Source organism: Coturnix japonica, unplaced genomic scaffold (assembly GCF_054131305.1).
Source record: "Coturnix japonica strain WE unplaced genomic scaffold, WE-NBRP24 Scf043, whole genome shotgun sequence".
Taxonomy (NCBI): Eukaryota; Metazoa; Chordata; class Aves; order Galliformes; family Phasianidae; genus Coturnix; species Coturnix japonica.
In genome coordinates, this window is record NW_028188946.1 from 1,621,018 (window position 1) to 1,647,023 (window position 26,006).

Below are 26,006 nucleotides of genomic sequence, written 5' to 3' on the forward strand. Positions count from 1 at the left end.
GCGGAAGAAAACCAAGAAAAGCTGGGTAAGAACGGAAGAAAACCAAGAAAAGCAGGGTTAGAACGGAAGAAAACCAAGAAAAGCAGGGTTAGAGCGGAAGTAAACCAGGAAAAGGTGGCTTAAAGCCGAAAAGAACCAAGAAAAACAGGGTTAGAGCAGAAGAAAACCAAGAAAAGCCGGGTAAGAACGGAAGAAAACCAAGAAAAAATATGTTAGAGCAGAAGAAAACCAAGAAAAGCAGGGTTAGAGCGGAAGAAAACCAAGAAAAGCAGGGTTAGAGCGGAAGAAAACCAAGAAAAGCAGGCTTAAAGCCGAAAAAAAACAAGAAAAACAGGGTTAGAACAGAAGAAAACCAAGAAAAGCCGGGTTAGAACGGAAGAAAACCAGGAAAAGCCGGGTTAGAGCGGAAGAAAACCAAGAAAAGCCGGGTTAGAACGGAAGAAAACCAAAAAAACAGGTTTATAACATAAGAAAAGCAAGAAAAGCCGGGTTAGAACGGAAGAAAACCAAGAAAAGCCGGGTTAGAGCGGAAGAAAACCAGGAAAAGCAGGCTTAAAGCCGAAAAAAACCGAGAAAAACGGTGTTAGAACAGAAGAAATCCAAGAAAAGCCTGGTTGGAACGTAAGAAAACCAAGAAAAGCCGGGTTAGAACGGAAGAAAACCAAGAAAAACAGGGTTAGAGCCGAAGAAAATCAAGAAAAACAGAGTTAGAGCAGAAGAAAACCAAGAAAAGCCTGGTTAGAACGGAAGAAAACCAAGAAAAGCCGGGTTAGAACGGAAGAAAACCAGGAAAAGCAGGCTTAAAGCCGAAAAAAAACAAGAAAAACGGTGTTAGAACAGAAGAAAACCAAGAAAAGCCGGGTTGGAACGGAAGAAAACCAAGAAAAGCTGGGTTAGAACGGAAGAAAACCAAGAAAAACAGGGTTAGAGCCGAAAAAAACCAAGAAAAACAGGGTTAGAGCGGAAGAAAACCAAGAAAAGCCGGGTAAGAACGGAAGAAAACCAAGAAAAGCCGGGTTAGAACGGAAGAAAACCAAGAAAAACAGGGTTAGAGCCGAAAGAAAACAAGAAAAACAGGGTTAGAGCAGAAGAAACCAAGAAAAGCCGGGTTAGAACGGAAGAATACCAAGAAAAACAGGGTTAGAGCCGAAAAAAACCAAGAAAAACAGGGTTAGAGCAGAAGAAAACCAAGAAAAGCAGGGTTAGAGCGGAAGAAAACCAAGAAAAGCCGGGTTAGAACGGAAGAAAACCAAGAAAAGCCGGGTTAGAACGGAAGAAAACCAAAAAAACAGGTTTATAACATAAGAAAAGCAAGAAAAGCCGGGTTAGAACGGAAGAAAACCAAGAAAAGCCGGGTTAGAGCGGAAGAAAACCAGGAAAAGCAGGCTTAAAGCAGAAAAAAAACAAGAAAAACGGTGTTAGAACAGAAGAAATCCAAGAAAAGCCGGGTTGGAACGTAAGAAAACCAAGAAAAGCCGGGTTAGAACGGAAGAAAACCAAGAAAAACAGGGTTAGAGCCGAAGAAAATCAAGAAAAACAGAGTTAGAGCAGAAGAAAACCAAGAAAAGCCTGGTTAGAACGGAAGAAAACCAAGAAAAGCCGGGTTAGAACGGAAGAAAACCAGGAAAAGCAGGCTTAAAGCCGAAAAAAAACAAGAAAAACGGTGTTAGAACAGAAGAAAACCAAGAAAAGCCGGGTTGGAACGGAAGAAAACCAAGAAAAGCTGGGTTAGAACGGAAGAAAACCAAGAAAAACAGGGTTAGAGCCGAAAAAAACCAAGAAAAACAGGGTTAGAGCGGAAGAAAACCAAGAAAAGCCGGGTAAGAACGGAAGAAAACCAAGAAAAGCCGGGTTAGAACGGAAGAAAACCAAGAAAAACAGGGTTAGAGCCGAAAGAAAACAAGAAAAACAGGGTTAGAGCAGAAGAAACCAAGAAAAGCCGGGTTAGAACGGAAGAATACCAAGAAAAACAGGGTTAGAGCCGAAAAAAACCAAGAAAAACAGGGTTAGAGCAGAAGAAAACCAAGAAAAGCAGGGTTAGAGCGGAAGAAAACCAAGAAAAGCAGGGTTAGAACGGAAGAAAACCAAGAAAAGCAGGGTTAGAGCGGAAGAAAACCAGGAAAAGCAGGCTTAAAGCCGAAAAAAACCAAGAAAGGAAGGGTTAGAACAGAAGAAAACCAAGAAAAGCCGGGTTAGAACGGAAGAAAACCAAGAAAAACAGGGTTAGAGGCGAAAAAAACCAAGAAAAACAGGTTTAGAGCAGAAGAAAACCAAGAAAAGCCGGGTTAGATAGGAGGAAAACCAGGAAAAGCAGGGTTACAACGGAAGAAAACCAAGAAAAACAGGGTTAGAGCCGAAAAAAAACAAGAAAAACAGGGTTAGAGCAGAAGAAAACCAAGAAAAGACGGGTTAGAACGGAAGAAAACCAAGAAAAGCCGGGTTAGAGAGGAAGAAAACCAAGAAAAACAGGGTTAGAGCCGAAGAAAATCAAGAAAAACAGGGTTAGAGCAGAAGAAAACCAAGAAAAGCCTGGTTAGAACGGAAGAAAACCAAGAAAAGCAGAGTTAGAACGGAAGAAAACCAGGAAAAGCAGGCTTAAAGCCGAAAAAAAACAAGAAAAACGGTGTTAGAACAGAAGAAAACCAAGAAAAGCCGGGTTGGAACGGAAGAAAACCAAGAAAAGCCGGGTTAGAACGGAAGAAAACCAAGAAAAACAGGGTTAGAGCCGAAAAAAAACAAGAAAAACAGGGTTAGAGCGGAAGAAAACCAAGAAAAGCCGGGTAAGAACGGAAGAAAACCAAGAAAAGCCGGGTTAGAACGGAAGAAAACCAAGAAAAACAGGGTTAGAGCCGAAAGAAAACAAGAAAAACAGGGTTAGAGCAGAAGAAAACCAAGAGAAGCCGGGTTAGAACGGAAGAATACCAAGAAAAACAGGGTTAGAGCCGAAAAAACCCAAGAAAAACAGGGTTAGAGCCGAAGAAAACCAAGAAAAGCAGGGTTAGAGCGGAAGAAAACCAAGAAAAGACGGGTTAGAACGGAAGAAAACCAGGAAAAGCCGGGTTAGAACGGAAGAAAACCAAGAAAAACAGGGTTAGAGCCTAAAAAAAAACAAGAAAAACAGGGTTAGAGCAGAAGAAAACCAAGAAAAACATGGTTAGAGCGGAAGAAAACCAAGAAAAGCCGGGTTAGAACGGAAGAAAACCAGGAAATGCAGGGTTAGAGCAGAAGAAAACCAAGAAAAACAGGGTTGGAGCCGAAAGAAAACAAGAAAAACAGGGTTAGAGCAGAAGAAAACCAAGAAAAACAGGGTTAGAGCGGAAGAAAACCAAGAAAAGCCGGGTAAGAACGGAAGAAAACCAAGAAAAACAGGGTTAGATCAGAAGAAAACCAAGAAAAGCAGGGTTAGAGCGGAAGAAAACCAAGAAAAGCAGGCTTAGAGCCGAAAAAAACAAAGAAAAACAGGGTTAGAACAGAAGAAAACCAAGAAAAGCCGGGTTAGAACGGAAGAAAACCAAGAAAAGCAGAGTTAGAACGGAAGAAAACTAAGAAAAACAGGGTTAGAGCCGAAAAAAACCAAGAAAAACAGGGTTAGAGCAGAAGAAAACCAAGAAAAACAGGGTTAGAGCTGAAAATAACCAAGAAAAACAGGGTTAGAGCAGAAGAAAACCAAGAAAAGCCGGGTTAGAACGGAAGAAAACCAGGAAAAGCCGGGTTAGAACGGGAGAAAACCAAGAAAAACAGGGTTAGAGCCAAAGAAAACCAAGAATAGCCGGGTTAGAGCGGAAGAAAACCAGGAAAAGCAGGGTTAGAGCGGAAGAAAACCAAGAAAAGCCGGGTTAGAGCGGAAGAAAACCAAGAAAAGCAGGGTTAGAACCGAAGAAAACCAAGAAAAACAGGTTTAGAGCGGAAGAAAACCAAGAAAAGCAGGGTTAGAGCGGAAGAAAACTAAGAAAAGCAGGGTTAGAGCCGAAGAAAACCAAGAAAAGCAGGGTTGGAGCGGAAGAAAACCAAGAAAAGCTGGGTTAGAACAGAAGAAAACCAAGAAAAGCAGGGTTAGAACGGAAGAAAACCAAGAAAAGCAGGGTTAGAGCGGAAGAAAACCAGGAAAAGGAGGCTTAAAGCCGAAAAGAACCAAGAAAAACAGGGTTAGAGCAGAAGAAAACAAGAAAAGCCGGGTAAGAACTTAAGAAAACCAAGAAAAAAAATGTTAGAGCAGAAGAAAACCAAGAAAAGCAGGGTTAGAGCGGAAGAAAACCAAGAAAAGCAGGGTTAGAGCGGAAGAAAACCAAGAAAAGCAGGCTTAAAGCCGAAAATAAACAAGAAAAACAGGGTTAGAACAGAAGAAAACCAAGAAAAGCCGGGTTAGAATGGAAGAAAACCAGGAAAAGCCGGGTTAGAACGGAAGAAAACCAAGAAAAACAGGGTTAGAGCCGAAAAAAAACAAGAAAAACAGGGTTAGAACAGAAGAAAACCAAGAAAAGCCGGGTTAGAACGGAAGAAAACCAGGAAAAGCCGGGTTAGAACGGAAGAAAACCAAGAAAAGCCGGGTTAGAACAGAAGAAAACCAAGAAAAACAGGTTTAGAACATAAGAAAAGCAAGAAAAGCCGGGTTAGAACGGAAGAAAACCAAGAAAAGCCGGGTTAGAGCGGAAGAAAACCAGGAAAAGCAGGCTTAAAGCCAAAAAAAAACAAGAAAAACGGTGTTAGAACAGAAGAAATCCAAGAAAAGCCGGGTTGGAACGGAAGAAAACCAAGAAAAGCCGGGTTAGAACGGAAGAAAACCAAGAAAAACAGGGTTAGAGCGGAAGAAAAACAAAAAAAACAGGGTTAGAGCCGAAAAAAAATAATAAAAACAGGGTTAGAGCGGAAGAAAACCAAGAAAAGCCGGGTAAGAACGGAAGAAAACCAGGAAAAGCCAGGTTAGAACGGAAGAAAACCAAGAAAAACAGGGTTAGAGCCGAAAGAAAACAAGAAAAACAGGGTTAGAGCAGAAGAAACCAAGAAAAGCCGGGTTAGAACGGAAGAATACCAAGAAAAACAGGGTTAGAGCCGAAAAAAACCAAGAAAAACAGGGTTAGAGCAGAAGAAAACCAAGAAAAGCAGGGTTAGAGCGGAAGAAAACCAAGAAAAGCAGGGTTAGAACGGAAGAAAACCAAGAAAAGCAGGGTTAGAGCGGAAGAAAACCAGGAAAAGCAGGCTTAAAGCCGAAAAAAACCAAGAAAAGAAGGGTTAGAGCAGAAGAAAACCAAGAAAAGCCGGGTTAGAACGGAAGAAAACCAAGAAAAACAGGGTTAGAGGCGAAAAAAACCAAGAAAAACAGGTTTAGAGCAGAAGAAAACCAAGAAAAGCCGGGTTAGATAGGAAGAAAACCAGGAAAATCCGAGTTAGAACGGAAGAAAACCAAGAAAAACAGGGTTAGAGCCGAAAAAAAACAAGAAAAACAGGGTTAGAGCAGAAGAAAACCAAGAAAAGACGGGTTAGAACGGAAGAAAACCAAGAAAAGCCGGGTTAGAGCGGAAGAAAACCAAGAAAAACAGGGTTAGAGCCGAAGAAAATCAAGAAAAACAGGGTTAGAGCAGAAGAAAACCAAGAAAAGCCTGGTTAGAACGGAAGAAAACCAAGAAAAGCCGGGTTAGAACGGAAGAAAACCAAGAAAAACAGGGTTAGAGCCGAAAAAAAACAAGAAAAACAGGGTTAGAGCGGAAGAAAACCAAGAAAAGCCGGCTAAGAACGGAAGAAAACCAAGAAAAGCCGGGTTAGAACGGAAGAAAACCAAGAAAAACAGGGTTAGAGCCGAAAGAAAACAAGAAAAACAGGGTTAGAGCAGAAGAAAACCAAGAAAAGCCGGGTTAGAACGGAAGAATACCAAGAAAAACAGGGTTAGAGCCGAAAAAAACCAAGAAAAACAGGGTTAGAGCCGAAGAAAACCAAGAAAAGCAGGGTTAGAGCGGAAGAAAACCAAGAAAAGCAGGGTTAGAACGGAAGAAAACCAGGAAAAGCCGGGTTAGAACGGAAGAAAACCAAGAAAAACAGGGTTAGAGCCTAAAAAAAAACAAGAAAAACAGGGTTAGAGCAGAAGAAAACCAAGAAAAACATGGTTAGAGCGGAAGAAAACCAAGAAAAGCCGGGTTAGAACGGAAGAAAACCAGGAAATGCAGGGTTAGAGCAGAAGAAAACCAAGATAAACAGGGTTAGAGCCGAAAGAAAACAAGAAAAACAGGGTTAGAGCAGAAGAAAACCAAGAAAAACAGGGTTAGAGCGGAAGAAAACCAAGAAAAGCCGGGTAAGAACGGAAGAAAACCAAGAAAAACAGGGTTAGATCAGAAGAAAACCAAGAAAAGCAGGGTTAGAGCGGAAGAAAACCAAGAAAAGCAGGCTTAGAGCCGAAAAAAACAAAGAAAAACAGGGTTAGAACAGAAGAAAACCAAGAAAAGCCGGGTTAGAACGGAAGAAAACCAAGAAAAGCAGAGTTAGAACGGAAGAAAACTAAGAAAAACAGGGTTAGAGCCGAAAAAAACCAAGAAAAACAGGGTTAGAGCAGAAGAAAACCAAGAAAAACTGGGTTAGAGCTGAAAATAACCAAGAAAAACAGGGTTAGAGCAGAAGAAAACCAAGAAAAGCCGGGTTAGAACGGAAGAAAACCAGGAAAAGCCGGGTTAGAACGGGAGAAAACCAAGAAAAACAGGGTTAGAGCCAAAGAAAACCAAGAATAGCCGGGTTAGAGCGGAAGAAAACCAGGAAAAGCAGGGTTAGAGCAGAAGAAAACCAAGAAAAGCCGGGTTAGAGCGGAAGAAAACCAAGAAAAGCAGGGTTAGAACCGAAGAAAACCAAGAAAAACAGGTTTAGAGCGGAAGAAAACCAAGAAAAGCAGGGTTAGAGCGGAAGAAAACTAAGAAAAGCAGGGTTAGAGCCGAAGAAAACCAAGAAAAGCAGGGTTGGAGCGGAAGAAAACCAAGAAAAGCTGGGTTAGAACAGAAGAAAACCAAGAAAAGCAGGGTTAGAACGGAAGAAAACCAAGAAAAGCAGGGTTAGAGCGGAAGAAAACCAGGAAAAGGAGGCTTAAAGCCGAAAAGAACCAAGAAAAACAGGGTTAGAGCAGAAGAAAACCAAGAAAAGCCGGGTTAGAGCGGAAGAAAACCAGGAAAAGCAGGCTTAAAGCAGAAAAAAAACAAGAAAAACGGTGTTAGAACAGAAGAAATCCAAGAAAAGCCGGGTTGGAACGTAAGAAAACCAAGAAAAGCCGGGTTAGAACGGAAGAAAACCAAGAAAAACAGGGTTAGAGCCGAAGAAAATCAAGAAAAACAGAGTTAGAGCAGAAGAAAACCAAGAAAAGCCTGGTTAGAACGGAAGAAAACCAAGAAAAGCCGGGTTAGAACGGAAGAAAACCAGGAAAAGCAGGCTTAAAGCCGAAAAAAAACAAGAAAAACGGTGTTAGAACAGAAGAAAACCAAGAAAAGCCGGGTTGGAACGGAAGAAAACCAAGAAAAGCTGGGTTAGAACGGAAGAAAACCAAGAAAAACAGGGTTAGAGCCGAAAAAAACCAAGAAAAACAGGGTTAGAGCGGAAGAAAACCAAGAAAAGCCGGGTAAGAACGGAAGAAAACCAAGAAAAGCCGGGTTAGAACGGAAGAAAACCAAGAAAAACAGGGTTAGAGCCGAAAGAAAACAAGAAAAACAGGGTTAGAGCAGAAGAAACCAAGAAAAGCCGGGTTAGAACGGAAGAATACCAAGAAAAACAGGGTTAGAGCCGAAAAAAACCAAGAAAAACAGGGTTAGAGCAGAAGAAAACCAAGAAAAGCAGGGTTAGAGCGGAAGAAAACCAAGAAAAGCAGGGTTAGAACGGAAGAAAACCAAGAAAAGCAGGGTTAGAGCGGAAGAAAACCAGGAAAAGCAGGCTTAAAGCCGAAAAAAACCAAGAAAGGAAGGGTTAGAACAGAAGAAAACCAAGAAAAGCCGGGTTAGAACGGAAGAAAACCAAGAAAAACAGGGTTAGAGGCGAAAAAAACCAAGAAAAACAGGTTTAGAGCAGAAGAAAACCAAGAAAAGCCGGGTTAGATAGGAGGAAAACCAGGAAAAGCAGGGTTACAACGGAAGAAAACCAAGAAAAACAGGGTTAGAGCCGAAAAAAAACAAGAAAAACAGGGTTAGAGCAGAAGAAAACCAAGAAAAGACGGGTTAGAACGGAAGAAAACCAAGAAAAGCCGGGTTAGAGAGGAAGAAAACCAAGAAAAACAGGGTTAGAGCCGAAAGAAAACAAGAAAAACAGGGTTAGAGCAGAAGAAAACCAAGAAAAGCCGGGTTAGAACGGAAGAAAACCAAGAAAAGCCGGGTTAGAGAGGAAGAAAACCAAGAAAAACAGGGTTAGAGCCGAAGAAAATCAAGAAAAACAGGGTTAGAGCAGAAGAAAACCAAGAAAAGCCTGGTTAGAACGGAAGAAAACCAAGAAAAGCCGGGTTAGAACGGAAGAAAACCAAGAAAAACAGGGTTAGAGCCGAAAAAAAACAAGAAAAACAGGGTTAGAGCGGAAGAAAACCAAGAAAAGCCGGCTAAGAACGGAAGAAAACCAAGAAAAGCCGGGTTAGAACGGAAGAAAACCAAGAAAAACAGGGTTAGAGCCGAAAGAAAACAAGAAAAACAGGGTTAGAGCAGAAGAAAACCAAGAAAAGCCGGGTTAGAACGGAAGAATACCAAGAAAAACAGGGTTAGAGAGGAAGAAAACCAAGAAAAACAGGGTTAGAGCCGAAGAAAATCAAGAAAAACAGGGTTAGAGCAGAAGAAAACCAAGAAAAGCCTGGTTAGAACGGAAGAAAACCAAGAAAAGCAGAGTTAGAACGGAAGAAAACCAGGAAAAGCAGGCTTAAAGCCGAAAAAAAACAAGAAAAACGGTGTTAGAACAGAAGAAAACCAAGAAAAGCCGGGTTGGAACGGAAGAAAACCAAGAAAAGCCGGGTTAGAACGGAAGAAAACCAAGAAAAACAGGGTTAGAGCCGAAAAAAAACAAGAAAAACAGGGTTAGAGCGGAAGAAAACCAAGAAAAGCCGGGTAAGAACGGAAGAAAACCAAGAAAAGCCGGGTTAGAACGGAAGAAAACCAAGAAAAACAGGGTTAGAGCCGAAAGAAAACAAGAAAAACAGGGTTAGAGCAGAAGAAAACCAAGAGAAGCCGGGTTAGAACGGAAGAATACCAAGAAAAACAGGGTTAGAGCCGAAAAAACCCAAGAAAAACAGGGTTAGAGCCGAAGAAAACCAAGAAAAGCAGGGTTACAGCGGAAGAAAACCAAGAAAAGACGGGTTAGAACGGAAGAAAACCAGGAAAAGCCGGGTTAGAACGGAAGAAAACCAAGAAAAACAGGGTTAGAGCCTAAAAAAAAACAAGAAAAACAGGGTTAGAGCAGAAGAAAACCAAGAAAAACATGGTTAGAGCGGAAGAAAACCAAGAAAAGCCGGGTTAGAACGGAAGAAAACCAGGAAATGCAGGGTTAGAGCAGAAGAAAACCAAGAAAAACAGGGTTGGAGCCGAAAGAAAACAAGAAAAACAGGGTTAGAGCAGAAGAAAACCAAGAAAAACAGGGTTAGAGCGGAAGAAAACCAAGAAAAGCCGGGTAAGAACGGAAGAAAACCAAGAAAAACAGGGTTAGATCAGAAGAAAACCAAGAAAAGCAGGGTTAGAGCGGAAGAAAACCAAGAAAAGCAGGCTTAGAGCCGAAAAAAACAAAGAAAAACAGGGTTAGAACAGAAGAAAACCAAGAAAAGCCGGGTTAGAACGGAAGAAAACCAAGAAAAGCAGAGTTAGAACGGAAGAAAACTAAGAAAAACAGGGTTAGAACAGAAGAAAACCAAGAAAAGCCGGGTTAGAATGGAAGAAAACCAGGAAAAGCCGGGTTAGAACGGAAGAAAACCAAGAAAAACAGGGTTAGAGCCGAAAAAAAACAAGAAAAACAGGGTTAGAACAGAAGAAAACCAAGAAAAGCCGGGTTAGAACGGAAGAAAACCAGGAAAAGCCGGGTTAGAACGGAAGAAAACCAAGAAAAGCCGGGTTAGAACAGAAGAAAACCAAGAAAAACAGGTTTAGAACATAAGAAAAGCAAGAAAAGCCGGGTTAGAACGGAAGAAAACCAAGAAAAGCCGGGTTAGAGCGGAAGAAAACCAGGAAAAGCAGGCTTAAAGCCAAAAAAAAACAAGAAAAACGGTGTTAGAACAGAAGAAATCCAAGAAAAGCCGGGTTGGAACGGAAGAAAACCAAGAAAAGCCGGGTTAGAACGGAAGAAAACCAAGAAAAACAGGGTTAGAGCGGAAGAAAAACAAAAAAAACAGGGTTAGAGCCGAAAAAAAATAATAAAAACAGGGTTAGAGCGGAAGAAAACCAAGAAAAGCCGGGTAAGAACGGAAGAAAACCAGGAAAAGCCAGGTTAGAACGGAAGAAAACCAAGAAAAACAGGGTTAGAGCCGAAAGAAAACAAGAAAAACAGGGTTAGAGCAGAAGAAACCAAGAAAAGCCGGGTTAGAACGGAAGAATACCAAGAAAAACAGGGTTAGAGCCGAAAAAAACCAAGAAAAACAGGGTTAGAGCAGAAGAAAACCAAGAAAAGCAGGGTTAGAGCGGAAGAAAACCAAGAAAAGCAGGGTTAGAACGGAAGAAAACCAAGAAAAGCAGGGTTAGAGCGGAAGAAAACCAGGAAAAGCAGGCTTAAAGCCGAAAAAAACCAAGAAAAGAAGGGTTAGAGCAGAAGAAAACCAAGAAAAGCCGGGTTAGAACGGAAGAAAACCAAGAAAAACAGGGTTAGAGGCGAAAAAAACCAAGAAAAACAGGTTTAGAGCAGAAGAAAACCAAGAAAAGCCGGGTTAGATAGGAAGAAAACCAGGAAAATCCGAGTTAGAACGGAAGAAAACCAAGAAAAACAGGGTTAGAGCCGAAAAAAAACAAGAAAAACAGGGTTAGAGCAGAAGAAAACCAAGAAAAGACGGGTTAGAACGGAAGAAAACCAAGAAAAGCCGGGTTAGAGCGGAAGAAAACCAAGAAAAACAGGGTTAGAGCCGAAGAAAATCAAGAAAAACAGGGTTAGAGCAGAAGAAAACCAAGAAAAGCCTGGTTAGAACGGAAGAAAACCAAGAAAAGCCGGGTTAGAACGGAAGAAAACCAAGAAAAACAGGGTTAGAGCCGAAAAAAAACAAGAAAAACAGGGTTAGAGCGGAAGAAAACCAAGAAAAGCCGGCTAAGAACGGAAGAAAACCAAGAAAAGCCGGGTTAGAACGGAAGAAAACCAAGAAAAACAGGGTTAGAGCCGAAAGAAAACAAGAAAAACAGGGTTAGAGCAGAAGAAAACCAAGAAAAGCCGGGTTAGAACGGAAGAAAACCAAGAAAAGCCGGGTTAGAGAGGAAGAAAACCAAGAAAAACAGGGTTAGAGCCGAAGAAAATCAAGAAAAACAGGGTTAGAGCAGAAGAAAACCAAGAAAAGCCTGGTTAGAACGGAAGAAAACCAAGAAAAGCAGAGTTAGAACGGAAGAAAACCAGGAAAAGCAGGCTTAAAGCCGAAAAAAAACAAGAAAAACGGTGTTAGAACAGAAGAAAACCAAGAAAAGCCGGGTTGGAACGGAAGAAAACCAAGAAAAGCCGGGTTAGAACGGAAGAAAACCAAGAAAAACAGGGTTAGAGCCGAAAAAAAACAAGAAAAACAGGGTTAGAGCGGAAGAAAACCAAGAAAAGCCGGGTAAGAACGGAAGAAAACCAAGAAAAGCCGGGTTAGAACGGAAGAAAACCAAGAAAAACAGGGTTAGAGCCGAAAGAAAACAAGAAAAACAGGGTTAGAGCAGAAGAAAACCAAGAGAAGCCGGGTTAGAACGGAAGAATACCAAGAAAAACAGGGTTAGAGCCGAAAAAACCCAAGAAAAACAGGGTTAGAGCCGAAGAAAACCAAGAAAAGCAGGGTTAGAGCGGAAGAAAACCAAGAAAAGACGGGTTAGAACGGAAGAAAACCAGGAAAAGCCGGGTTAGAACGGAAGAAAACCAAGAAAAACAGGGTTAGAGCCTAAAAAAAAACAAGAAAAACAGGGTTAGAGCAGAAGAAAACCAAGAAAAACATGGTTAGAGCGGAAGAAAACCAAGAAAAGCCGGGTTAGAACGGAAGAAAACCAGGAAATGCAGGGTTAGAGCAGAAGAAAACCAAGAAAAACAGGGTTGGAGCCGAAAGAAAACAAGAAAAACAGGGTTAGAGCAGAAGAAAACCAAGAAAAACAGGGTTAGAGCGGAAGAAAACCAAGAAAAGCCGGGTAAGAACGGAAGAAAACCAAGAAAAACAGGGTTAGATCAGAAGAAAACCAAGAAAAGCAGGGTTAGAGCGGAAGAAAACCAAGAAAAGCAGGCTTAGAGCCGAAAAAAACAAAGAAAAACAGGGTTAGAACAGAAGAAAACCAAGAAAAGCCGGGTTAGAACGGAAGAAAACCAAGAAAAGCAGAGTTAGAACGGAAGAAAACTAAGAAAAACAGGGTTAGAGCCGAAAAAAACCAAGAAAAACAGGGTTAGAGCAGAAGAAAACCAAGAAAAACAGGGTTAGAGCTGAAAATAACCAAGAAAAACAGGGTTAGAGCAGAAGAAAACCAAGAAAAGCCGGGTTAGAACGGAAGAAAACCAGGAAAAGCCGGGTTAGAACGGGAGAAAACCAAGAAAAACAGGGTTAGAGCCAAAGAAAACCAAGAATAGCCGGGTTAGAGCGGAAGAAAACCAGGAAAAGCAGGGTTAGAGCGGAAGAAAACCAAGAAAAGCCGGGTTAGAGCGGAAGAAAACCAAGAAAAGCAGGGTTAGAACCGAAGAAAACCAAGAAAAACAGGTTTAGAGCGGAAGAAAACCAAGAAAAGCAGGGTTAGAGCGGAAGAAAACTAAGAAAAGCAGGGTTAGAGCCGAAGAAAACCAAGAAAAGCAGGGTTGGAGCGGAAGAAAACCAAGAAAAGCTGGGTTAGAACAGAAGAAAACCAAGAAAAGCAGGGTTAGAACGGAAGAAAACCAAGAAAAGCAGGGTTAGAGCGGAAGAAAACCAGGAAAAGGAGGCTTAAAGCCGAAAAGAACCAAGAAAAACAGGGTTAGAGCAGAAGAAAACCAAGAAAAGCCGGGTAAGAACTTAAGAAAACCAAGAAAAAAAATGTTAGAGCAGAAGAAAACCAAGAAAAGCAGGGTTAGAGCAGAAGAAAACCAAGAAAAGCAGGGTTAGAGCGGAAGAAAACCAAGAAAAGCAGGCTTAAAGCCGAAAATAAACAAGAAAAACAGGGTTAGAACAGAAGAAAACCAAGAAAAGCCGGGTTAGAATGGAAGAAAACCAGGAAAAGCCGGGTTAGAACGGAAGAAAACCAAGAAAAACAGGGTTAGAGCCGAAAAAAAACAAGAAAAACAGGGTTAGAACAGAAGAAAACCAAGAAAAGCCGGGTTAGAACGGAAGAAAACCAGGAAAAGCCGGGTTAGAACGGAAGAAAACCAAGAAAAGCCGGGTTAGAACGGAAGAAAACCAAGAAAAACAGGTTTAGAACATAAGAAAAGCAAGAAAAGCTGGGTTAGAACGGAAGAAAACCAAGAAAAGCCGGGTTAGAGCGGAAGAAAACCAGGAAAAGCAGGCTTAAAGCCAAAAAAAAACAAGAAAAACGGTGTTAGAACAGAAGAAATCCAAGAAAAGCCGGGTTGGAACGGAAGAAAACCAAGAAAAGCCGGGTTAGAACGGAAGAAAACCAAGAAAAACAGGGTTAGAGCGGAAGAAAAACAAAAAAAACAGGGTTAGAGCCGAAAAAAAATAATAAAAACAGGGTTAGAGCGGAAGAAAACCAAGAAAAGCCGGGTAAGAACGGAAGAAAACCAGGAAAAGCCAGGTTAGAACGGAAGAAAACCAAGAAAAACAGGGTTAGAGCCGAAAGAAAACAAGAAAAACAGGGTTAGAGCAGAAGAAACCAAGAAAAGCCGGGTTAGAACGGAAGAATACCAAGAAAAACAGGGTTAGAGCCGAAAAAAACCAAGAAAAACAGGGTTAGAGCAGAAGAAAACCAAGAAAAGCAGGGTTAGAGCGGAAGAAAACCAAGAAAAGCAGGGTTAGAACGGAAGAAAACCAAGAAAAGCAGGGTTAGAGCGGAAGAAAACCAGGAAAAGCAGGCTTAAAGCCGAAAAAAACCAAGAAAAGAAGGGTTAGAGCAGAAGAAAACCAAGAAAAGCCGGGTTAGAACGGAAGAAAACCAAGAAAAACAGGGTTAGAGGCGAAAAAAACCAAGAAAAACAGGTTTAGAGCAGAAGAAAACCAAGAAAAGCCGGGTTAGATAGGAAGAAAACCAGGAAAATCCGGGTTAGAACGGAAGAAAATTAAGAAAAACAGGGTTAGAGCCGAAAAAAAACAAGAAAAACAGGGTTAGAGCAGAAGAAAACCAAGAAAAGACGGGTTAGAACGGAAGAAAACCAAGAAAAGCCGGGTTAGAGCGGAAGAAAACCAAGAAAAACAGGGTTAGAGCCGAAGAAAATCAAGAAAAACAGGGTTAGAGCAGAAAAAAACCAAGAAAAGCCTGGTTAGAACGGAAGAAAACCAAGAAAAGCCGGGTTAGAACGGAAGAAAACCAAGAAAAACAGGATTAGAGCCGAAAAAAAACAAGAAAAACAGGGTTAGAACAGAAGAAAACCAAGAAAAGCCTGGTTAGAACGGAAGAAAACCAGGAAATCCGGGTTAGAACGGAAGAAAACCAAGAAAAACAGGGTTAGAGCCTAAAAAAAACCAAGAAAAACAGTGTTATAGCAGAAGAAAACCAAGAAAAACAGGGTTAGAGCGGAAGAAAACCAGGAAAAGCCGGGTTAGAACGGAAGAAAACCAGGAAATGCAGGGTTAGAGCAGAAGAAAACCAAGAAAAACAGGGTTAGAGCGGAAGAAAACCAAGAGAAACAGGGTTAGAGCCGAAAAAAACCAAGAAAAACAGGGTTAGAGCGGAAGAAAACCAAGAAAAGCCGGGTAAGAACGGAAGAAAACCAAGAAAAACAGGGTTAGATCAGAAGAAAACCAAGAAAAGCAGGGTTAGAGCGGAAGAAAACCAAGAAAAGCAGGGTTAGAGCCGAAAAAAACAAAGAAAAACAGGGTTAGAACAGAAGAAAACCAAGAAAAGCCGGGTTAGAACGGAAGAAAACCAAGAAAAGCAGAGTTAGAACGGAAGAAAACCAAGAAAAACAGGGTTAGAGCCGAAAAAAACCAAGAAAAACAGGGTTAGAGCAGAAGAAAACCAAGAAAAACAGGGTTAGAGCAGAAGAAAACCAAGAAAAGCCGGGTTAGAACGGAAGAAAACCAGGAAAAGCAGGGTTAGAGCGGAAGAAAACCAAGAAAAACAGGGTTAGAGCCAAAGAAAACCAAGAAAAGCAGGGTTTGAGCGGAAGAAAACCAAGAAAAGCAGGGTTACAGCGGAAGAAAACCAAGAAAAGCAGGGTTAGAGCGGAAGAAAACCAAGGAAAGCAGGGTTAGAACCGAAGAAAACCAAGAAAAACAGAATTAGAGCCAAAAAAAAACCAAGAAAAGCAGGGTTAGAGCGGAAGAAAACCAGGAAAAGCAGGGTTAGAGCCGAAGAAAACCAAGAAAAGCAGGGTTGGAGCGGAAGAAAACCAAGAAAAGCTGGGTTAGAACGGAAGAAAACCAAGAAAAGCAGGGTTAGAACGGAAGAAAACCAAGAAAAGCAGGGTTAGAGCGGAAGAAAACCAGGAAAAGGTGGCTTAAAGCCGAAAAGAACCAAGAAAAACAGGGTTAGAGCAGAAGAAATCCAAGAAAAGCCGGGTAAGAACGGAAGAAAACCAAGAAAAAATATGTTAGAGCAGAAGAAAACCAAGAAAAGCAGGGTTAGAGCGGAAGAAAACCAAGAAAAGCAGGGTTAGAGCGGAAGAAAACCAAGAAAAGCAGGCTTAAAGCCGAAAAAAAACAAGAAAAACAGGGTTAGAACAGAAGAAAACCAAGAAAAGCCGGGTTAGAACGGAAGAAAACCAGGAAAAGCCGGGTTAGAACGGAAGAAAACCAAGAAAAGCCGGGTTAGAACGGAAGAAAACCAAGAAAAACAGGTTTAGAACATAAGAAAAGCAAGAAAAGCCGGGTTAGAACGGAAGAAAACCAAGAAAAGCCGGGTTAGAGCGGAAGAAAACCAGGAAAAGCAGGCTTAAAGCCGAAAAAAACCAAGAAAAACGGTGTTAGAACAGAAGAAATCCAAGAAAAGCCGGGTTGGAACGTAAGAAAAGCAAGAAAAGCCGGGTTAGAACGGAAGAAAACCAAGAAAAACAGGGTTAGAGCCGAAGAAAATCAAGAAAAACAGAGTTAGAGCAGAAGAAAACCAAGAAAAGCCTGGTTAGAACGGAAGAAAACCAAGAAAAGCCGGGTTAGAACGGAAGAAAACCAGGAAAAGCAGGCTTAAAGCCGAAAAAAAACAAGAAAAACGGTGTTAGAACAGAAGACAACCAAGAAAAGCCGGGTTGGAACGGAAGAAAACCAAGAAAAGCTGGGTTAGAACGGAAGAAAACCAAGAAAAACAGGGTTAGAGCCGAAAAAAAACAAGAAAAACAGGGTTAGAGCGGAAGAAAACCAAGAAAAGCCGGGTAAGAACGGAAGAAAACCAAGAAAAGCCGGGTTAGAACGGAAGAAAACCAAGAAAAACAGGGTTAGAGCCGAAAGAAAACAAGAAAAACAGGGTTAGAGCAGAAGAAACCAAGAAAAGCCGGGTTAGAACGGAAGAATACCAAGAAAAACAGGGTTAGAGCCGAAAAAAACCAAGAAAAACAGGGTTAGAGCAGAAGAAAACCAAGAAAAGCAGGGTTAGAGCGGAAGAAAACCAAGAAAAGCAGGGTTAGAACGGAAGAAAACCAAGAAAAGCAGGGTTAGAGCGGAAGAAAACCAGGAAAAGCAGGCTTAAAGCCGAAAAAAACCAAGAAAGGAAGGGTTAGAACAGAAGAAAACCAAGAAAAGCCGGGTTAGAACGGAAGAAAACCAAGAAAAACAGGGTTAGAGGCGAAAAAAACCAAGAAAAACAGGTTTAGAGCAGAAGAAAACCAAGAAAAGCCGGGTTAGATAGGAAGAAAACCAGGAAAATCCGGGTTAGAACGGAAGAAAACCAAGAAAAACAGGGTTAGAGCCGAAAAAAAACAAGAAAAACAGGGTTAGAGCAGAAGAAAACCAAGAAAAGACGGGTTAGAACGGAAGTAAACCAAGAAAAACGGGGTTAGAGAGGAAGAAAACCAAGAAAAACAGGGTTAGAGCCGAAGAAAATCAAGAAAAACAGGGTTAGAGCAGAAGAAAACCAAGAAAAGCCTGGTTAGAACGGAAGAAAACCAAGAAAAGCCGGGTTAGAACGGAAGAAAACCAGGAAAAGCAGGCTTAAAGCCGAAAAAAAACAAGAAAAACGGTGTTAGAACAGAAGAAAACCAAGAAAAGCCGGGTTGGAACGGAAGAAAACCAAGAAAAGCCGGGTTAGAACGGAAGAAAACCAAGAAAAACAGGGTTAGAGCCGAAAAAAAACAAGAAAAACAGGGTTAGAGCGGAAGAAAACCAAGAAAAGCCGGCTAAGAACGGAAGAAAACCAAGAAAAGCCGGGTTAGAACGGAAGAAAACCAAGAAAAACAGGGTTAGAGCCGAAAGAAAACAAGAAAAACAGGGTTAGAGCAGAAGAAAACCAAGAAAAGCCGGGTTAGAACGGAAGAATACCAAGAAAAACAGGGTTAGAGCCGAAAAAAACCAAGAAAAACAGGGTTAGAGCCGAAGAAAACCAAGAAAAGCAGGGTTAGAGCGGAAGAAAACCAAGAAAAGCAGGGTTAGAACGGAAGAAAACCAGGAAAAGCCGGGTTAGAACGGAAGAAAACCAAGAAAAACAGGGTTAGAGCCTAAAAAAAAACAAGAAAAACAGGGTTAGAGCAGAAGAAAACCAAGAAAAACATGGTTAGAGCGGAAGAAAACCAAGAAAAGCCGGGTTAGAACGGAAGAAAACCAGGAAATGCAGGGTTAGAGCAGAAGAAAACCAAGAAAAACAGGGTTAGAGCCGAAAGAAAACAAGAAAAACAGGGTTAGATCAGAAGAAAACCAAGAAAAACAGGGTTAGAGCGGAAGAAAACCAAGAAAAGCCGGGTAAGAACGGAAGAAAACCAAGAAAAACAGGGTTAGATCAGAAGAAAACCAAGAAAAGCAGGGTTAGAGCGGAAGAAAACCAAGAAAAGCAGGCTTAGAGCCGAAAAAAACAAAGAAAAACAGGGTTAGAACAGAAGAAAACCAAGAAAAGCCGGGTTAGAACGGAAGAAAACCAAGAAAAGCAGAGTTAGAACGGAAGAAAACTAAGAAAAACAGGGTTAGAGCCGAAAAAAACCAAGAAAAACAGGGTTAGAGCAGAAGAAAACCAAGAAAAACAGGGTTAGAGCTGAAAATAACCAAGAAAAACAGGGTTAGAGCAGAAGAAAACCAAGAAAAGCCGGGTTAGAACGGAAGAAAACCAGGAAAAGCCGGGTTAGAACGGGAGAAAACCAAGAAAAACAGGGTTAGAGCCAAAGAAAACCAAGAATAGCCGGGTTAGAGCGGAAGAAAACCAGGAAAAGCAGGGTTAGAGCGGAAGAAAACCAAGAAAAGCCGGGTTAGAGCGGAAGAAAACCAAGAAAAGCAGGGTTAGAACCGAAGAAAACCAAGAAAAACAGGTTTAGAGCGGAAGAAAACCAAGAAAAGCAGGGTTAGAGCGGAAGAAAACTAAGAAAAGCAGGGTTAGAGCCGAAGAAAACCAAGAAAAGCAGGGTTAGAGCGGAAGAAAACCAAGAAAAGCTGGGTTAGAACAGAAGAAAACCAAGAAAAGCAGGGTTAGAACGGAAGAAAACCAAGAAAAGCAGGGTTAGAGCGGAAGAAAACCAGGAAAAGGAGGCTTAAAGCCGAAAAGAACCAAGAAAAACAGGGTTAGAGCAGAAGAAAACCAAGAAAAGCCGGGTAAGAACTTAAGAAAACCAAGAAAAAAAATGTTAGAGCAGAAGAAAACCAAGAAAAGCAGGGTTAGAGCGGAAGAAAACCAAGAAAAGCAGGGTTAGAGCGGAAGAAAACCAAGAAAAGCAGGCTTAAAGCCGAAAATAAACAAGAAAAACAGGGTTAGAACAGAAGAAAACCAAGAAAAGCCGGGTTAGAATGGAAGAAAACCAGGAAAAGCCAGGTTAGAACGGAAGAAAACCAAGAAAAACAGGGTTAGAGCCGAAAAAAAACAAGAAAAACAGGGTTAGAACAGAAGAAAACCAAGAAAAGCCGGGTTAGAACGGAAGAAAACCAGGAAAAGCCGGGTTAGAACGGAAGAAAACCAAGAAAAGCCGGGTTAGAACGGAAGAAAACCAAGAAAAACAGGTTTAGAACATAAGAAAAGCAAGAAAAGCCGGGTTAGAACGGAAGAAAACCAAGAAAAGCCGGGTTAGAGCGGAAGAAAACCAGGAAAAGCAGGCTTAAAGCCAAAAAAAAACAAGAAAAACGGTGTTAGAACAGAAGAAATCCAAGAAAAGCCGGGTTGGAACGGAAGAAAACCAAGAAAAGCCGGGTTAGAACGGAAGAAAACCAAGAAAAACAGTGTTAGAGCGGAAGAAAAACAAAAAAAACAGGGTTAGAGCCGAAAAAAAATAATAAAAACAGGGTTAGAGCGGAAGAAAACCAAGAAAAGCCGGGTAAGAACGGAAGAAAACCAGGAAAAGCCAGGTTAGAACGGAAGAAAACCAAGAAAAACAGGGTTAGAGCCGAAAGAAAACAAGAAAAACAGGGTTAGAGCAGAAGAAACCAAGAAAAGCCGGGTTAGAACGGAAGAATACCAAGAAAAACAGGGTTAGAGCCGAAAAAAACCAAGAAAAACAGGGTTAGAGCAGAAGAAAACCAAGAAAAGCAGGGTTAGAGCGGAAGAAAACCAAGAAAAGCAGGGTTAGAACGGAAGAAAACCAAGAAAAGCAGGGTTAGAGCGGAAGAAAACCAGGAAAAGCAGGCTTAAAGCCGAAAAAAACCAAGAAAAGAAGGGTTAGAGCAGAAGAAAACCAAGAAAAGCCGGGTTAGAACGGAAGAAAACCAAGAAAAACAGGGTTAGAGGCGAAAAAAACCAAGAAAAACAGGTTTAGAGCAGAAGAAAACCAAGAAAAGCCGGGTTAGATAGGAAGAAAACCAGGAAAATCCGCGTTAGAATGGAAGAAAACCAAGAAAAACAGGGTTAGAGCCGAAAAAAAACAAGAAAAACAGGGTTAGAGCAGAAGAAAACCAAGAAAAGACGGGTTAGAACGGAAGAAAACCAAGAAAAGCAGGGTTAGAACCGAAGAAAACCAAGAAAAACAGGGTTAGAGCCGAAGAAAATCAAGAAAAACAGGGTTAGAGCAGAAGAAAACCAAGAAAAGCCTGGTTAGAACGGAAGAAAACCAAGAAAAGCCGGGTTAGAACGGAAGAAAACCAAGAAAAACAGGGTTAGAGCCGAAAAAAAACAAGAAAAACAGGGTTAGAACAGAAGAAAACCAAGAAAAGCCGGGTTAGAACGGAAGAAAACCAAGAAAAACAGGGTTAGAACGGAAGAAAACCAAGAAAAACAGGGTTAGAGCCTAAAAAAAAACAAGAAAAACAGTGTTATAGCAGAAGAAAACCAAGAAAAACAGGGTTGGGCGGAAGAAAACCAAGAAAAGCCGGGTTAGAACGGAAGAAAACCAGGAAATGCAGGGTTAGAGCAGAAGAAAACCAAGAAAAACAGGGTTAGAGCGGAAGAAAACCAAGAGAAACAGGGTTAGAGCCGAAAAAAACCAAGAAAAACAGGGTTAGAGCGGAAGAAAACCAAGAAAAGCCGGGTAAGAACGGAAGAAAACCAAGAAAAACAGGGTTAGATCAGAAGAAAACCAAGAAAAGCAGGGTTAGAGCGGAAGAAAACCAAGAAAAGCAGGCTTAGAGCCGAAAAAAACAAAGAAAAACAGGGTTAGAACAGAAGAAAACCAAGAAAAGCCGGGTTAGAACGGAAGAAAACCAAGAAAAGCAGAGTTAGAACGGAAGAAAACCAAGAAAAACAGGGTTAGAGCCGAAAAAAACCAAGAAAAACAGGGTTAGAGCAGAAGAAAACCAAGAAAAACAGGGTTAGAGCAGAAGAAAACCAAGAAAAGCCGGGTTAGAACGGAAGAAAACCAGGAAAAGCCAGGTTAGAACGGGAGAAAACCAAGAAAAACAGGGTTAGAGCCAAAGAAAACCAAGAAAAGCAGGGTTTGAGCGGAAGAAAACCAAGAAAAGCAGGGTTACAGCGGAAGAAAACCAAGAAAAGCAGGGTTAGAGCGGAAGAAAACCAAGGAAAGCAGGGTTAGAACCGAAGAAAACCAAGAAAAACAGGTTTAGAGCGGAAGAAAACCAAGAAAAGCAGGGTTAGAGCGGAAGAAAACCAGGAAAAGCAGGGTTAGAGCCGAAGAAAACCAAGAAAAGCAGGGTTGGAGCGGAAGAAAACCAAGAAAAGCTGGGTTAGAACGGAAGAAAACCAAGAAAAGCAGGGTTAGAACGGAAGAAAACCAAGAAAAGCAGGGTTAGAGCGGAAGAAAACCAGGAAAAGGTGGCTTAAAGCCGAAAAGAACCAAGAAAAACAGGGTTAGAGCAGAAGAAATCCAAGAAAAGCCGGGTAAGAACGGAAGAAAACCAAGAAAAAATATGTTAGAGCAGAAGAAAACCAAGAAAAGCAGGGTTAGAGCGGAAGAAAACCAAGAAAAGCAGGGTTAGAGCGGAAGAAAACCAAGAAAAGCAGGCTTAAAGCCGAAAAAAAACAAGAAAAACAGGGTTAGAACAGAAGAAAACCAAGAAAAGCCGAGTTAGAACGGAAGAAAACCAAGAAAAACAGGGTTAGAACAGAAGAAAACCAAGAAAAGCCGGGTTAGAACGGAAGAAAACCAAGAAAAACAGGTTTAGAACATAAGAAAAGCAAGAAAAGCCGGGTTAGAACGGAAGAAAACCAAGAAAAGCCGGGTTAGAACGGAAGAAAACCAAGAAAAAGCCAGGTTAGAACGGAAGAAAACCAAGAAAAACAGGGTTAGAGCCGAAAGAAAACAAGAAAAACAGGGTTAGAGCAGAAGAAAACCAAGAAAAGCCGGGTTAGAACGGAAGAATATCAAGAAAAACAGGGTTAGAGCCGAAAAAAAACAAGAAAACCCGGGTTAGAACGGAAGTAAACCAAGAAAAACGGGGTTAGAGCCGAAGAAAACCAAGAAAAACAGGGTTAGAACAGAAGGAATCTAAGAAAAACAGGGTTAGAGCCGAAGAAAACCAAGAAAAACAGGGTTAGAACGGAAGAAAACCAGGAAATGCAGGGTTAGAACGGAAGAAAACCAGGAAAAGCCGGGTTAGAACGGGAGAAAACCAAGAAAACCAGGGTTAGAGCCAAAGAAAACCAAGAAAAGCAGGGTTAGAGCGGAAGAAAACCAAGAAAAGCAGGGTTAGAGCGGAAAAAAACCAGGAAAAGCAGGGTTAGAGCCGAAGAAAACCAAGAAAAGCAGGGTTAGAGCGGAAGAAAACCAAGAAAAGCAGGGTTAGAGCGGAAGAAAACCAGGAAAAGCCGGATTAGAACGGAAGAAAACCAAGAAAAACAGGGTTAGAGCCTAAAAAAAAACAAGAAAAACAGTGTTATAGCAGAAGAAAACCAAGAAAAACAGGGTTGGGCGGAAGAAAACCAAGAAAAGCCGGGTTAGAACGGAAGAAAACCAGGAAATGCAGGGTTAGAGCAGAAGAAAACCAAGAAAAACAGGGTTAGAGCGGAAGAAAACCAAGAGAAACAGGGTTAGAGCCGAAAAAAACCAAGAAAAACAGGGTTAGAGCGGAAGAAAACCAAGAAAAGCCGGGTAAGAACGGAAGAAAACCAAGAAAAACAGGGTTAGATCAGAAGAAAACCAAGAAAAGCAGGGTTAGAGCGGAAGAAAACCAAGAAAAGCAGGCTTAGAGCCGAAAAAAACAAAGAAAAACAGGGTTAGAACAGAAGAAAACCAAGAAAAGCCGGGTTAGAACGGAAGAAAACCAAGAAAAGCAGAGTTAGAACGGAAGAAAACCAAGAAAAACAGGGTTAGAGCCGAAAAAAACCAAGAAAAACAGGGTTAGAGCAGAAGAAAACCAAGAAAAACAGGGTTAGAGCAGAAGAAAACCAAGAAAAGCCGGGTTAGAACGGAAGAAAACCAGGAAAAGCCAGGTTAGAACGGGAGAAAACCAAGAAAAACAGGGTTAGAGCCAAAGAAAACCAAGAAAAGCAGGGTTTGAGCGGAAGAAAACCAAGAAAAGCAGGGTTACAGCGGAAGAAAACCAAGAAAAGCAGGGTTAGAGCGGAAGAAAACCAAGGAAAGCAGGGTTAGAACCGAAGAAAACCAAGAAAAACAGGTTTAGAGCGGAAGAAAACCAAGAAAAGCAGGGTTAGAGCGGAAGAAAACCAGGAAAAGCAGGGTTAGAGCCGAAGAAAACCAAGAAAAGCAGGGTTGGAGCGGAAGAAAACCAAGAAAAGCTGGGTTAGAACGGAAGAAAACCAAGAAAAGCAGGGTTAGAACGGAAGAAAACCAAGAAAAGCAGGGTTAGAGCGGAAGAAAACCAGGAAAAGGTGGCTTAAAGCCGAAAAGAACCAAGAAAAACAGGGTTAGAGCAGAAGAAATCCAAGAAAAGCCGGGTAAGAACGGAAGAAAACCAAGAAAAAATATGTTAGAGCAGAAGAAAACCAAGAAAAGCAGGGTTAGAGCGGAAGAAAACCAAGAAAAGCAGGGTTAGAGCGGAAGAAAACCAAGAAAAGCAGGCTTAAAGCCGAAAAAAAACAAGAAAAACAGGGTTAGAACAGAAGAAAACCAAGAAAAGCCGAGTTAGAACGGAAGAAAACCAAGAAAAACAGGGTTAGAACAGAAGAAAACCAAGAAAAGCCGGGTTAGAACGGAAGAAAACCAAGAAAAACAGGTTTAGAACATAAGAAAAGCAAGAAAAGCCGGGTTAGAACGGAAGAAAACCAAGAAAAGCCGGGTTAGAACGGAAGAAAACCAAGAAAAAGCCAGGTTAGAACGGAAGAAAACCAAGAAAAACAGGGTTAGAGCCGAAAGAAAACAAGAAAAACAGGGTTAGAGCAGAAGAAAACCAAGAAAAGCCGGGTTAGAACGGAAGAATATCAAGAAAAACAGGGTTAGAGCCGAAAAAAAACAAGAAAACCCGGGTTAGAACGGAAGTAAACCAAGAAAAACGGGGTTAGAGCCGAAGAAAACCAAGAAAAACAGGGTTAGAACAGAAGGAATCTAAGAAAAACAGGGTTAGAGCCGAAGAAAACCAAGAAAAACAGGGTTAGAGCGGAAGAAAACCAAGAAAAACACGGTTAGAGCCGAAAAAAACCAAGAAAAACAGGGTTAGAGCGGAAGAAAACCAAGAAAAGCCTGGTAAGAACGGAAGAAAACATAGAAAAACAGGGTTAGATCAGAAGAAAACCAAGTAAAGCAGCGTTAGAGCGGAAGAAAACCAAGAAAAGCAGGGTTAGAGCGGAAGAAATCCAAGAAAAGCAGGGTTAGAACGAAAGAAAACAAAGAAAAGCAGGGTTAGAGCGGAAGAAAACCAAGAAAAGCAGGCTTAAAGCCGAAAATAACCAAGAAAATCAAGGTTAGAACAGAAGAAAACCTGGAAAAGCCGGGTTAGAACTGAAGAAAACCAGGAAAAGCAGAGTTAGAACGGAAGAAAACCAAGAAAAACAGGGTTAGGGCCGAAAAAAACCAAGAAAAACAGGGTTAGAGCAGAAGAAAACCAAGAAAACCCGGGTTAGAACGGAAGAAAACCAGGAAAAGCCGGGTTAGAACGGGAGAAAACCAAGAAAACCAGGGTTAGAGCCAAAGAAAACCAAGAAAAGCAGGGTTAGAGCGGAAGAAAACCAAGAAAAGCAGGGTTAGAGCGGAAAAAAACCAGGAAAAGCAGGGTTAGAGCCGAAGAAAACCAAGAAAAGCAGGGTTAGAGCGGAAGAAAACCAAGAAAAGCAGGGTTAGAGCGGAAGAAAACCAGGAAAAGCAGGGTTAGAACGGAAGAAAACCAAGAAAAACAGGGTTAGAGGCGAAAAAAACCAAGAAAAACAGGTTTAGAGCAGAAGAAAACCAAGAAAAGCCGGGTTAGATAGGAAGAAAACCAAGAAAAACAGGGTTAGAGCCGAAAAGAACCAAGAAAAACAGGGTTAGAGCAGAAGAAAACCAAGAAAAGCCGGGTTAGAACGGAAGAAAACCAGGAAAAGCCGGGTTAGAACGGAAGAAAACCAAGAAAAACAGGGTTAGGGCCGAAAAAAACCAAGAAAAACAGGGTTAGAGCAGAAGAAAACCAAGAAAACCCGGGTTAGAACGGAAGAAAACCAGGAAAAGCCGGGTTAGAACGGAAGAAAACCAAGAAAAACAGGGTTAGAGCCTAAAAAAAAACAAGAAAAACAGTGTTATAGCAGAAGAAAACCAAGAAAAACAGGGTTAGAGCGGAAGAAAACCAAGAAAAGCCGGGTTAGAACGGAAGAAAACCAGGAAATGCAGGGTTAGAGCAGAAGAAAACCAAGAAAAACAGGGTTAGAGCGGAAGAAAACCAAGAGAAACAGGGTTAGAGCCGAAAAAAACCAAGAAAAACAGGGTTAGAGCGGAAGAAAACCAAGAAAAGCCGGGTAAGAACGGAAGAAAACCAAGAAAAACAGGGTTAGATCAGAAGAAAACCAAGAAAAGCAGGGTTAGAGCGGAAGAAAACCAAGAAAAGCAGGCTTAGAGCCGAAAAAAACAAAGAAAAACAGGGTTAGAACAGAAGAAAACCAAGAAAAGCCGGGTTAGAACGGAAGAAAACCAAGAAAAGCAGAGTTAGAACGGAAGAAAACCAAGAAAAACAGGGTTAGAGCCGAAAAAAACCAAGAAAAACAGGGTTAGAGCAGAAGAAAACCAAGAAAAACAGGGTTAGAGCAGAAGAAAACCAAGAAAAGCCGGGTTAGAACGGAAGAAAACCAGGAAAAGCCAGGTTAGAACGGGAGAAAACCAAGAAAAACAGGGTTAGAGCCAAAGAAAACCAAGAAAAGCAGGGTTTG